This window comes from Ostrinia nubilalis, chromosome W, assembly GCF_963855985.1.
Source record: "Ostrinia nubilalis chromosome W, ilOstNubi1.1, whole genome shotgun sequence".
NCBI classification, from domain to species: Eukaryota; Metazoa; Arthropoda; class Insecta; order Lepidoptera; family Crambidae; genus Ostrinia; species Ostrinia nubilalis.
Genome location: NC_087118.1, coordinates 2,536,396 through 2,550,955, shown reverse-complemented (window position 1 = coordinate 2,550,955; position 14,560 = coordinate 2,536,396). Strand labels below are relative to the sequence as shown.

Here is a 14,560-nt window from a genome sequence, read left to right as displayed (position 1 = left end):
ATTTTAATGCACTGAGTGCGATTTGAGAGATAACTTTTGAAAATGTCCAGTGCAATCCCTCGTATTCCAATTGTTTCTAGTTTCTGTAGAAGTAGAGGGACAGAAACGGTGTCGAAAGCCTTCGATAAGTCGAGAAATAGTCCTATTACTTTTGATTTATTATCAAGGTGCTTAGCTATTAATTCAGTCAGTAGTAAAGTTGCATCCTCCGTAGACTTGCCTTTCATAAATCCAAATTGGTTCTTTGCTATTATATTGTTTTGTTCTAAAAATTTTGTTAAGCGAGTATTTAGTACTTTTTCTATAATCTTAGAAATAGCGGTCAAGACTGAAATCGGTCTATAGTTTCCGACACCGTTCCTGTCTCCACTCTTATAGATAGGGTGCACCAGAGCCCTTTTTAAGATGTCAGGGAAGATACCTGTCGGGATTACTAATGTTTGGCCAAAAAACTTTTCCAAAATTATCACATCGCAAACAACGTTTCGCAAATTTTCATTTGGCAAATTCTCATTTGGCAAAGCAACTTATTGCAAACTTTTAATTCGCAAATGTTGTTTTTGGCATATTATTGTTTAGCAAATTATTGTTTGGCAAAGTATAGTTTGCCAAATGTTTCATTAGGCAAAAATATTTCACGATAAACTATTTACAAAATAATTTGATTGGTGCATAGAATGGATACAAATTAACTTGTGGTTATTATTTTGTTTAGTGGGTAGTTAATATAAAATTTATTCTACATTAATTTCCTTATTTCATTCTTTTTATCGAAATTTCCAAACGATTCATTAACAATAGAGGTGATTCTAGCGCTCGGCGGCCGCTGCCGCGGCACGCTTCGCTCGCCTTCGCGCATTAAGGGTCACTGTTCTAACCTAACCTAACCTACTTTTTTCTGTAATACCTACTTTTTGAACCATACTATTTCCTGCAATGTTTTACATAAAATTCTTGTGAAAACCATGATCATGTGCCTTATAATTTTATTTTGTGGGTAACGGTGGGTAAGTATGTGAAGTGTCAATTTGACCAAACAAATTATTTGGGATATAATATTTGGCAACATAAAACATTTGCTATATAAACATTTGCCAAGTTAAATTTGGCCAAATGATAATTTGACCAAATGAATTAGTTGCGAAAAGTACAGTTGCTAAAAGTTCATTTGGGAAATGAAACTTTGGCGATAAGTTGTTTGCGAAGTGAAATTTGGCGAAAAGTAATTTGGCCAAACGGAAGGATACCTACCTGTCGTCATGGACAAGTTACACAAGGATGCAATAGGGAAAGTAAGGCTACTTCTAGCTCTTTTAAGTACTAATGTAGGGATCTTGTCGATACCAGTCGCCGAATCATTTTTTAAGTTTTGTATAATAGAGTCAATTTCATCGCTATCAGTACTGACTAGTACCATGGAGTCCAGCTGTGATTGACATACGGGTAAATATGTCGGGGAGTTGCAATCATTTTTAGATTGCCGTTCTAGAATATTGTTAGCCAGTTTAGTACCAATTTCAGCAAAGTAATTATTGACCTGGTTGATTGACTCAAGAGGATTAGCATGCAGATTTAACAATTCACGGGGAGGCGGGGTAGATTGTTTTAAGTAGGTTATTTTGTTAATAGTGTTCCATGTGCCTTTTGCCTTACCTTTGTATTTTAGAAATTCAGATTTTTCATATTCAATTTTTAATTTTCTTAATAGGTTATTGCAGTAATTTCTGTATCTAGCATAAGTGATTTGCAGTGTAGCATTGTAAGGATCTTTTTTAGCATTTCTATGTAGTGTGTCACGATTTCTAATACACCTGACTAGTCTCGGAGTCTACCATGGCTTGACTGTACGATAACGATGAGGAATCCGCACTATTTTAGAATGGTTTGTGATGGCTTCTTGGATGATATCTGACAGAGCTTTAGCTGCCAAATTAGCGTCAGTAGTGTTATAGATACTAGCAAAGTCGATATTAGATAGGTACTTGATCAATGGAGAGTAGTCTATTTTTAATAAGGTTTTATTTGATGGATCCCTTTTCAGAGTTTGATCGAGAGAAAAAATGATAGGGGCATGGTCTGTTATAAGAGTATCCAAAATGAAGGTTTTTGATCTCTTGTTTGTTCGAAGCATAACATGGTCAATGCAGTTGTCCATTCTGGTAGGCAATACATGTGCCGCTTGTAGCCCGTGGTGTGCCATTAGGTCCAAGTAAGGTCTCTGTTTGTTTCATGACAATTTGGGGAAATATTGATATTAATATCGCCTATGAGGACAACTGACTTTGATGAAGCAAGTGAAGATAAACACAGGGCCATGTCATTACAAAAACTGTCGATATTGCCATACGAAGGTGAACGGTACACAGCTATAATTGCCAATTCATTTTTGTAATTTATAATAAGGCAGTTTGCATTGGTAACATTTGGTTTTACAATATTATGTTGAATATCTGATCATACGTATACAACTACTCCCTCATTTTGATTAGTAAAATCAGAGCTATATGACGAATATCCATCCATACTAGGGGTTAATGCCGATTTACTAAGCCAACACTCGGAAAGTACAATGACATCACATTGTATACCGATTTGATCCAAGAAAATATTGAGAGCATCAAAGTTTCGATTAATGCTGCGTATGTTAGTTTGCATAATTTTTAGTGATTTATTTGTGTTATCTATTTGGTTTTTAAGTTCATCGGGATCACATATAGATGACTCCGAGATATGAATGGAATCTATTCCATTATAGATATTTTCAAACGTGAAAATAGTTACGTGGAGAATCCATGGTGCATATCCAAATACTCGCAGATTGGCTTTTCTTAATTGTGTATATTGAAAAAGATAAAATTATAAGTAACAGCGGTACTCGTAAATGTGTGGTGTGTGTATAGAATAAAATATACGTGTATTGTAAATATGAAAATTTGCCGGAGCAAAATAAAAAATTAAATATTTAAATTGACAACAATTTAATTGTGGGTTAGACACAAATATTTAAAAAGAAAAATTAAGGGATGGGTCGTTGGGCCGTTTGGTTGGTACTGATTAAAAATACTTAAGATTACTAGCGCGCTAGTCGCCACCACTCGGCTCAACCCCCTCCGCACCCGTCGGGCGCAGCAAGCGTCTGGCACTGCGGGACAGCCGGTGCCAAACACCTTATAGCCGGTGCCAAACAGAGCAGCCGGTACCATACACCTCCTGCTATGGAGGCAACATCAGCAACATCAACAGCAACAGCAGACAGCGCAGAGGCTCGCCACCGAGCACTGCTCAACCACACACAATCTTCAGTAACAGAACTCAGCACGTGGCAGTGAGTCCGCAAAATCACGGGGCTTTCGGAGTTATTCCAAAATTCCCTTTTTACGTAGAGGATGACGATGCGTGCCCTGCCCGTTTATCAGGGAACGGCACGGTTCAGACCTCTTGGAATTCGGGACACTATCACACCACGTACAACAGAACTTCCGTTCGCGATCACCGCCAACCAAGCAAAAAGGAAGGACACTCCAAAAAGCGCCGGTCATCACCCGTGACTCAGATGTTCGTTCGAAAACTTGTCACTCCAACAAATCACAATATCAAGCAGTCTTGTATAATTTTTATCTTTACTTTCAATAAATGCTACTTGCTTTAACTAGCCTCTTATTAAATAATTTCGACATGAGAACTCACAATACTGCTTCTCTCATTTAAATTTAATTAAATAATTAAACTTTAGGAAGAAAAAAAAATAACAAACAAGCAAGTTTCTGAACGTCACCTGCGTGTTTCGTTTCACTCAGAATATGTCAAATTTCTAGAACGTTCCGAATCCACGATCAATCAAAATACATTATAATGTTATTTTAATATAAACATTGAGGAAAATACTGTAAATTGCTAGAATTTAAATTAAAGAGCCTAAATATTAAGTTTTATAAAAATTTAGAATCGAACATTTTAATTTTGTTATACACTTTTTTTTTACTAAAAGAATGAAACGTAACGCATTGATCTGTCAAACGGAGACATTCAAAAAGTGAGGTTATTTATTGCTCTGTGTACCAAAACAATGTAATTAATTTTAATAGAAGTCAATCAAAACTCAGTGAATCACTAACAATGACACAATCAAGTGACAAAGGAAATACTGTACACTTTGTAATATGTGACCTTACGGTCCGTTGGAATGTTTGTTTGTGGAAATCGGTAAGTATTCAATCTCGCCAAGAAAAAAGTGTTACAGTATGAATAAGTGTGTTGCATGTGTTGGTGATAAGTATAGGTACAAATTGTGTTCGCATGGACAATATAGGCGATTTCTAAAAAGCTGATAAGAAATGTACAAACGAAAACCGGCCAAGTGCGAGTCGGACTCGCACACCGAGGGTTCCGCCGTACAAACGTAGCGGTTTACAATTTATGACGTATTAAATCAAATTAAGAAAGAAAGTGTGATGTATGCTTATACATTTAGTTTACGGTATACACGATTGGCGAGTGTGCGGCAGTTGGAATAAACTATTGAAGGTAACGGACGTGCGTTTAATTTAACAGTGGCGAACGCGGAAAAAAAAAGTGAACTTGTTGTTTTGGACGGATTGCAGTAACCTTAAGTTGTGCATAAAATGTCGGTTGGACAAATGCGCGAGTTTGACGTGAGATCGGGTAACTGGTCAAGTTACGTGGAAAGACTCGAAATGTACTTTATAGTAAACAAAGTGGTGGATGAATTTAAACTACCGACGTTAATTTCGGTTATGGGAGAGGAAGCTTACGACTTATTATCTACACTGGCCAGTCCTCAGAAACCGTCTGTGTTGACCTTTAGACGAGCAGTGGAGCTATTATCTGCTCATCTTCAGCCAAAACCGTCAGTACTGGCCGAACGGTATAAGTTTCGGCAACGGCGGCAGCTTGTTGATGAAACAATAGCTGATTACGTCACAGAATTAAAAAAGTTATCGAAATACTGTGAATTCAATTCCACATTAGACGAAAACCTTCGGGATCAGTTGGTTTGTGGTTTGAAAAGCGAAGTAATTAGACAGCGCTTATTCTCAGAGGAAGGTATAACTTATAATCGGGCGATAGCTTTGGCATTATCGTTGGAAGCCGCCGAACGCGATGCAAGTGCGGTGGAACGACCGGAAATAACGGAAGGAGTACATAAGTTGTCCTTAGAGGAATGTCCAAAATGCGGAGACAAAAGACATAAGGCTATAAATTGTGTCTACAAGGATTACGTGTGCAGTTGGTGTCATGAGATCGGCCACTTAAGAAGGATGTGTCCTAAAAAACAAGCACAAACGGCGGAATCAGCCGGTGGTTATCATAATACTCGATCACGCCACAGAATAAGTAATAGTACAGGTACAGAAGGATTACTCCGCAAGACGATTTAAATAAATGCGAGTCTTGCTACGACGCGATACAGTGGAATTCAGCTCGCACAGCACTACGTACCTACAATTTTATTCACCTACAAGTTTTGTCTCTTTCTATCGCGTGCCTCTGAACTTTTCTTACGCTGTTAGGGTTGCTGTCTAGTGAAAAAATATTAATCTACTTATTTGTAATGAGGTACGTATGTAGGTAAGTATGCATTCATTATGGAAAACCTTGGGAGAGGCCTTTGTCCAGCAGTGACGTATTCTGAGCAGTAGTCATAGTAGGTTAGGTTCCTATACTATCCTAGTAATTATTGATTACCCACTTGGCCAACATACCTTTCAGCATCTTTGGGAAGCGAAAAAAAAGATGAATCCGGTAGATTACTTTTCGAATTTAAACACCCGAACGCCGCACAATATTTCTTTCTCTTTATGTCCATTTTTAAATAATACTTCGATCATAGAATTATAATCATACTACAACGCACGCCAGCGTCCTGACGAGCGCGCGCGTGACACTCGACTGATATAATACCCGCCGGCGGGGCGCTTCGCTGTAGGTAATTATCGGATGTACCGCGCGGAGTGAGCCAGGCCTGATCACGCGGCGGGCGCATGGGCGCAGGGCGCGGAGCCGGGCGGGCCCGCGGATGGCGCGGCGCGCGCGGGCAGCGCGGGGCAGCGCGGGGGAGTCAGCAGCGGACCCCTCTACACCTGATGAGCGAGCAGGACGGCGACTACGATAACGAAGTTCATGAAGAGGACTCCAGCGAAAATATGTATCAAATGTCATTAAGTAACTATAAGCCGGTGCGTATAAAAATTAAAGTTCAAAATTGTTTACTAGACATGGAAGTTGATACTGGTTCCGCCTTATCGTGCATAAGCAAAAACACTTATAATGAAATGTTTAGTAACCTACAGTTGATTCCTTGTTCTTTGAATATCAAATTTTATGATGGTTCTATTATTCAACCGATTGGGTTTATAGAAACGATTGTCGAGTATGATAGGGTCGTTAAAAAATTAGATTTATATGTCCTAAATAAAGGTACGACGAATTTGTTGGGTCGGCAGTGGTTAGCTGAATTGAAAATACCTATAACTATAACTGAAGGCTCATTCCAAAATAATTACATGGCGGATAATAAACTGGAGGATAATAAAATAATTCACGAAATTATTTCTAGGCATAGAACCCTGTTCGACGGCACACTGGGAAAGTACACGGGAGGCTCGGCCGAGCTGTGTGTGCGCGAGGGCGCGCAGCCCATTTTTTGCCGCGCACGGCCGCTCCCGTACGCGCTGCGCGAGCGCGTCGACGCGGAGCTCGACTCGATGCTGAGCGCCGGCGTCATTGAGCCGGTGGAGCACTCGGACTGGGCCACGCCACTGGTCGTAGTACGCAAGCCAGATGGTGGGTTAAGACTTTGTGCGGATTTTAAGGTAACCCTTAACAAAGTTTTAGAAGTTGATCGATTTCCGGTTCCAAAAGTGGAGGATTTATTTAGTGATCTCAGCGGAAACAATTTTTTTACCAAGCTAGACCTATCGCAAGCCTATAATCAGGTTTTATTATCAGAATGCTCAAAAAAATTCACCGTAATTAATACACATAGAGGATTATATAAATATAATCGCCTAGTTTACGGGTTATCTTCTAGCCCGGGTATCTTTCAAAAAATTATGATGGATATGTTTAAAAACGTTAAAAATGTTGTTGTTTTCTATGACGATATTCTGATCAGAAATTCTTATTTGGACTGTCATTTAAAAACGATAAAACAAGTACTCGACATTTTGGAGCAAAACGGGTTAAAAATAAAAAAAAAAAATTCAGTTTTCTGGCAAAAGAAGTAAAATATTTAGGATTTATTATTGATCGAAACGGCGTCCGAGTAGACCCGGAAAAAGTGGAAGCAATCACCTGTATGCCCCACCCTAATAATGTCAGTGAATTAAAATCGTTTATTGGAATGGTAATTTTTTATGGTAAATTTATAAAAAATTTAAGCGTGCATTTATCACCACTTTATGCATTATTAAAAAAAGGCAAACACTGGAGGTGGGGAACAGAACAAAACACAGCTTTTATTAATGTAAAAAAACTATTGTGTAGTACCACGGCTTTAGCACATTTTGACATGAAATGCGAGTCCATATTAACTGTGGACGCGAGCGCGAAGGGCCTCGGCGCGGTGCTGGCGCAGCGCGCGCCCGACGCCGGCGCGCTCCCGAGCGGGTGGTGGCCTTCGCGTCGCGCGCTCTCACGCAACATGAATTGAACTATAGTCAAATTCACAAAGAGGCTTTAGCGATAGTTTATGCAGTTGAGAAATTTCATAATTATCTTTATGGCAGAAAATTCGTGCTCCGAACGGACCATAAGCCTCTTGTCAGTATTTTCGGTCCCAACATAGGTATTCCAAACGCAGCAGCAAGCAGACTGCAACGCTGGGCTATAAAATTATCTGCTTATGACTTTACAATTGAGTATGTTAGAACCGACAAAAACACGGCGGATGTGCTATCACGTTTAATTAAATCTCAGAAAAATGAAGTTACATCTTTAGAGGTTGACTTACCGGAGCAGACATACCTACATTTTTCTTCAGAAGCTCTGCTATTAGACAATAATGTTTTAAAGAATGAGACTAGCCGAGATCCGATTTTATCCCGCGTTTTAAGTTTTATACTAGACGGTTGGCCAGCAGAGGTCGAAATAAAAGAATTAAAACCTTATTTTAATAGAAGGAAAGAACTGTATTCAGAACTGGGCTGTATCATGTGGGGCCATCGCGTAGTTATACCATCTACTTGCAGAAACAAAGTAATAGCGGAGCTCCATGATTCGCATATGGGTATTGTGAAAACGAAATCGTTAGCCCGTAGCTATGCTTGGTGGCCGGGGATCGACGAGGCGGTGGAGGCGGAGTGCCGCGCGTGCACGGTGTGCGCCGCCACCGCCGACGCGCCGCCGGGGCAGGCGCCCCGTTCGTGGCCTTGGCCTTCACGCCCTTGGTCAAGGCTCCATTTAGATTTTCTAGGTCCCATAGGCGGACTAACTTATTTAGTGGTGGTAGATTCATGCTCGAAATGGATAGAAGCAATAAGAATGAAAAAGACAACAGCAGGTGAAGTAATATCAGTACTCAGGGATCTGTGGTCGAGGTTTGGCCTTCCTAGGCAGACGGTTAGCGATAATGGGCCCCCGTTTACGAGTTCCGAATTTAGGAATTTTTTAAGTCACAATGGTATTGAACACATTTTCTCAGCGCCTTACCATCCGGCCTCCAATGGTGCTGCGGAAAATGCGGTTAAAACCTGCAAAAGGGTGATTAAAAAAGCATTTAAACTAAAATTGGACGTACAAACGGCATTGAGTAGATTTCTTTTAGCGTATAGAAATACAGAACACTGTACTACCGGTGATAGTCCAGCAAAAATTTTACAAGGGCGTAGTTTACGTATGAGACTAGATAATCTAAAACCGGAAAGAGCTTCTCGAGTCGCGGCGCAGCAGGCTCGCAGTGAACGGGCCGCGGGCGGGGCGCGGCGCCAGCTTCAGCCCGGCGCGCTGGTGTGGTACCGAGAGTACAGGGGCTCGGACAAATGGGCAGCCGGGACAATCGTCAAAGAATTGGGAAACAGCGATTACTGTGTAAGATCAACTTTTGGAACTGAGATGCACAGGCACATCGATCAACTCAAACTAAGAACGACAAAAAGTGACCTTAAAATTACTAATAAAGTACCTTTAGATGCCCTAAAACAAAAATTAGAAATTAATAAACAGTCTCGTTTGTCTCTGGCAGCGTCTATGACCGGTGGTGAGGAGTCAGATAAGGGTGAATGCGCGGCAACGCTGCCACCTACGGATATGAATCGCTCGCCCCTGAGAAACATTGATCACACAGCATCAGATTCAGTGGCACGAGAGGCCAGCGATTCTACAGCCGTAGCCTCCGTGTGCGAGCCTAGTGTGTTGGAGGAAAGGGAAGATAATAATATTAACAAAATACCACTTAACCGCCCTATACGAAGTCGTAAACCACCAGTTAGGTTTGGGTTTGAAGAAATAGATTAAAAATAATATTTGTAACTAGCTTTTGCCCGCGGCTTCACCCGCGTGAAATTTGGTTGTCACGGATCGTCATAAATTATATACTGTATAATTGCCTATATGTTACTGGGTTATAAACAATAATACTGTAGAGTTTCATCAAGATCCGTTCAGTAATTTAGCGTGAAAGGGTAACAAACATCCAGACATCCGAACATCCAAATTTTCGCATTTATAATATTATTATTACGATAGGATTAAGATATAGGATTCCATTCATAGTACCTATGGTATTTAAACTGTATTACAAGTTAAGCTTATAGTAAGGTAACTTGTGTATTGTTAAATCTTTAAGGTTTAATATAAGTAATTTGTGTATTGCTAAATCTTTAAGGTTAGCTTAAGTAACTTGTGTATTGTTAAATTAGGGGTGGAGGTGTGATGTATGCTTATACATTTAGTTTACGGTATACACGATTGGCGAGTGTGCGGCAGTTGGAATAAACTATTGAAGGTAACGGACGTGCGTTTAATTTAACAGAAAGAAAGAAAGAAAGATACATTTATCACAATGGACATCACACAAATACAGGCAATTACATAGACATGACAGTGGCACATAATAATAAAAGAAGAAAAAATAAAAACAAGAGTAAACTGAGCAGTGCCACCCATTCACCAACAAGATGCCCACTGCAACGGGACCCCACTCAGCATATTCCGTGGCCCACGGTGACGAAGGCCACGGCGCTTGTTTTCAGTGTGCCCCATGCCGAGTGAGGGTCACGGACCATTGGTAAAATAAATAAAAAATAAAGCTGCATAAAATTGTCTAGATAAACATACATAAATAGTAATATTCGTGCACAGATAAATACAAAAGGCGGGAAATCGGTAAGGATGATAAGACTACGTTTATTAAGAATACTAATGAAAAGAATACTAATAAAAAGATAAAACTGTTTGTATAGGTGTGTGTGTAGTAATGGTAAAGTAATACCGTGTTAATGTGTTATATTCGTAAAGAGTGACATTGTTACGCGTTGTTGAGTGTCTCGACGCCCGCAAAACCGGTTTGTGCAATCGAATGATTGATTGCGCGCGATTCGACAATTTAGTTCATCCCATATTGTTCAGAGCGTTACACGCGCACCCACAAACAAAAAATAAAATAAAAAGTAAATAAATTCCAGCAGTATTGGTCGTCTAAACGTACAATTCAATTTCAATTAGTGTCAAATATACAGTCAATAGAAATAAAATAATAATCATGAAACAAGTCTTTAATATGGTGTTATAATGGTGTTACAAAGAGTATGTCCGGAGAGAAAAAATGACAATTTTCAAGTAGTGATGTCAGGCTACAGCAGTCTCGATCGTCTACAGCAGTCTCGATCGTCTTGCCCACTTCCGTGCTTGATCGTCCGAAACCTTTAGGTAAGCATACAAGTAACCTACTCCAGTATTTGTTCTTTAAAAATGTGTTCCCGGTATTTCTTTTTAAAAGTGTACAATGTTTGCAGACGACGTAATGACGGTGGCAAGTCATTCCAGCACTTGGAGGCGGCAAACCTGAAGCTACCCCGGAAGGCAACGGTTCGGTGCGGCGGAAGAACGAGAGTGCTGCTGGAGCGACGGGTCTTGTGCGAGTGGAATTCCCTTGTCCAAACTAATTTATCTAGTAGATAAGTCGGAGTGTTGTTTTTCATCATACCAAAAAGCAGTGCCGCGAAGTGCAACGCCCTGCGTGAGTTCATTTTTAATATTTTAGCATTAGTTATATAAGGCGTAACGTGTGTTCCTGGCGGGATTGAAAAACAAAAACGAGCGTGTTAGAATTTCAGGCATTAGTCATTTGTAAATTAGGAAATATTAATGTATTAAAGCAGATTCTTTAATTAATAAAGTTACCACAAAAAGAAGAATAATAATAAGCAAAATCTAGCATAAAATACTTTACGTTATATTCCTATCATATCGTATTATACCGTGGAAATATATAGGACTATAATAGATACTGTAGTTTAAGCAAGTTTCAAATTAAAAATCCAATTATAAATTCAAATGGTTTATTCAGTATAAAGCCCCTTTCCAGGGCACTTATACACGTCCCAAATATAGCTTGCCCTACCACCACTTCGGGACAAAATGGGCTGGTGCTGAGAAGAAGTGGCGGAAGAAACTCAGTCACCTTTGTCAGCCTCTTTTTCAACCAGTTACAATTTATAACTTATATAAAAATGAGTAATCTAGCAGTAATTACGTCTTATTTATTATTAACATTTTGACGGTATTTTGTATAACCAGTATTTATAATCAAACACACAGAACACAAGTTCTAAGTTAGGTTACGTTAAGACTTAGGTTTAGGTTAGGTTTAGGTTAGGTTACGACTTAGGTTTTGTACCATAACATAACCGGCAACTATAAGCATTGTCCTTCTTTATACTGGTCATCAAACTACCGACCCGACCCCGTGGCATGTCACCATCAATTGGCCAGGTGTCAATATAATAGGCCTGGCGCAGCCACATAACCAGGTGTTAATACAATATCACAATAATACAATACAATTACACAACAAGCATAATAATAGTACCAATAAACAATGTATACTTAACTTTGGTCAGCAATCAGCATCACCTCAAAGATCCGTTCAGACTGCCTCTCAATGAGAAATTCCATCTATTTATACCCACATTCTCCCTCTTTTTACTCTGCTCCGATTGGTCGGCTTAAAACGACCAATCAGAACAGTCGACCAATCAGAGCACAGGATTTTATTACTATTTTTATTCGGAAGCGGAAGTTGGAGTTTCTCATTTTACAATATATCATAAACAGGATTTTAATACTTTTCATATTTAGAATCCGAGATCTAAATTAAATTCTGAATTATTAAGAAACCAGAAACCTTCAATAAATTCTAATTTACGAATTATATAAATCTAAATTTTATTGTCACTTAATATGGCGGCTGTGCAATGTTTTGTGTGTGTAGTGTTTAACAAGTTAAAAAGTGTACCAATTATACATATTTACCATGGAATATTAATATAAATCAGGTATGTAGGTATATATATTCTAACAAGCGCATGCATTTTGCACACGTTGGATAGTTTTCTTGGTACGCGCCAGCAGTCGGGGGCCATAGACCACGTCCATATAGTTGAACTTAGATAGAACCAGAAAGATATTTACGTATTTGGTACAATACTTTCAGTCTATAAAAACAGTTTCCTACTATATTATTGACGTGTTTTTCACAGCGCATTTCCTCGTCCATTAGAAGTCCTAAGTTTTTAGCTTCTGTTACCCTCTCTATTGGCTCCCCCTCAATCAATACACTAATTCCCCTGTTTATGGTTTTTCTTATCTGATCCCTAGAACCCAGCACCATATATTTGGACTTATTTCCATTTAGTACTAGGGAATTGCACTTAGCCCAATTTGTTATCCGTTCAAGATCCTCATTGAGGTACGTAATTGCTTCGTGAACATCTTTCGGCTTGCTCGAAATATACAGCTGTATATCATCAGCGTAGATGTGGTACTTACAATTATGTATATGATCAACCACGTCCGCGCTATAAATAATGAACAGAAGTGGACCCAGAATTGAACCCTGTGGAACCCCTCGATTAACAGCCAAGTGTGCCTCGATTAACACCTGTGGCGATCGACCTATTTACTATTGACGTTATTGTTGCAAGGGATTGTGGCAAAGTCAACAATATCATGTCAAGAGAGACACCATCTAATCCTACGGCAAATTACTTACTATATCGTATATCGATATCGTAGTAGTCTTTAAGTTTTGATTCCGTTGCGAGTAGTGGCGAATTTCAAAATATGCGGTATGATTTACAGGTACTGTGGTATCTTAAATAAAACACTGATATATGTTCACTGTGTAAGCTAGTGCAAGCACTGACGTCCGTCCCGTGTGGCGGCCCGACTACGACTGACCCCCCACCGCGCCGTACTAGTCAGTGTTGCCATAGCGCACACACTTTATTTGTGTAGTAGTACACCACATCTCTTCCTTATTTTATTTGATTCGAGACAAGCTATATTATAATTAATGCTACTACTAAATTAAAGTACATTGGTTTGTAATAACTAGTAAGTAGGTACTTTCTATAAGCTTACAAATTATACACAAATATTTTGCTTATTCAATTTCCTAACACGTTACTCATCTTCCTTTCAATTAAATTGAAACAAGTCAAAAGGTCAAAATATTCAACCATCTTTGGAGAATAGCCCATTAATGATCTGTAATACTTAATTAGTAAGTACTTTCTATAAGCTTACAATCTTCTTATACAGGGTGTCCCGTAATGTAACGTCAAGCCGGAACTGGGTGTTGAGGCAAGTTGTGCTGGTTATCAGAAAAATATAAAAAAAAATCTATGTGGCATATTTTAAAAATAATAGGCATTTAAAAAAAATCTAAAAATTCTACTCCAGGTGACGGTCCTTTTACTCGTGTTGCGACAAATCTTCACTTTTTCCAAATTTTTTTTTTGTTATGTAACCCTGAATAATGCTTCTCTAAATTGTTATCAAAATTACAAAACCAGCTGCTCCAACTTGGATGAAAAAAATACATTATTCCCAAAAAAAAATATCAAAATAAAAATTTCGCCTAGTTTAAACTGACTGTACTAAAAAAAATTGTACTACGCGAGTGTGGCAAGTGACGTCATAATTTGGCGCATTTAGTAAGGATTCCAAAATGGTATAACACTTTGTAAAATCTTGCTATAATTGTCGACAATTTTTGTTTATTGGAAATAATCCCGTTTTTAACTTTATCTACCTTGGTTAAAAATATTATTCTAATGTGCCCAAAATTTAAGTTTCTGGCTTAAGTGAGGTGGAGAAGCCATTTTAAAAGGTATGAGCGGGACGGAGAGGGCCATCTTACCAAGCAGGGATGTTATGGATATCCGTAACCGTAACCGAAACTATCGGATATCCGAAATAAAAAAATGACCATAACCGTAACCGAAACTGATTCAAAAGTTACGGATAGTTTCGGATAAAGGCCAAACTGCAAAACTCTATGAAATTTGCAGTATACACGCCGCAGCTGCAATGCCGC

General features: G+C 39.0%; 1 long non-coding RNA gene across 1 annotated transcript; it reads right to left on the bottom strand.

Moving 5' to 3' along the window:
* Positions 1-2,959: 2,959 nt before the first annotated feature.
* On the bottom strand, positions 2,960-3,593 carry LOC135086338 (uncharacterized). Its single transcript, XR_010260420.1, has 2 exons — positions 3,208-3,593; positions 2,960-3,167 (listed from the first exon to the last, which is right to left on the bottom strand). It is a non-coding gene; the product is annotated as an uncharacterized LOC135086338 (long non-coding RNA).
* Between the last annotated feature and the right edge of the window lie 10,967 nt (positions 3,594-14,560).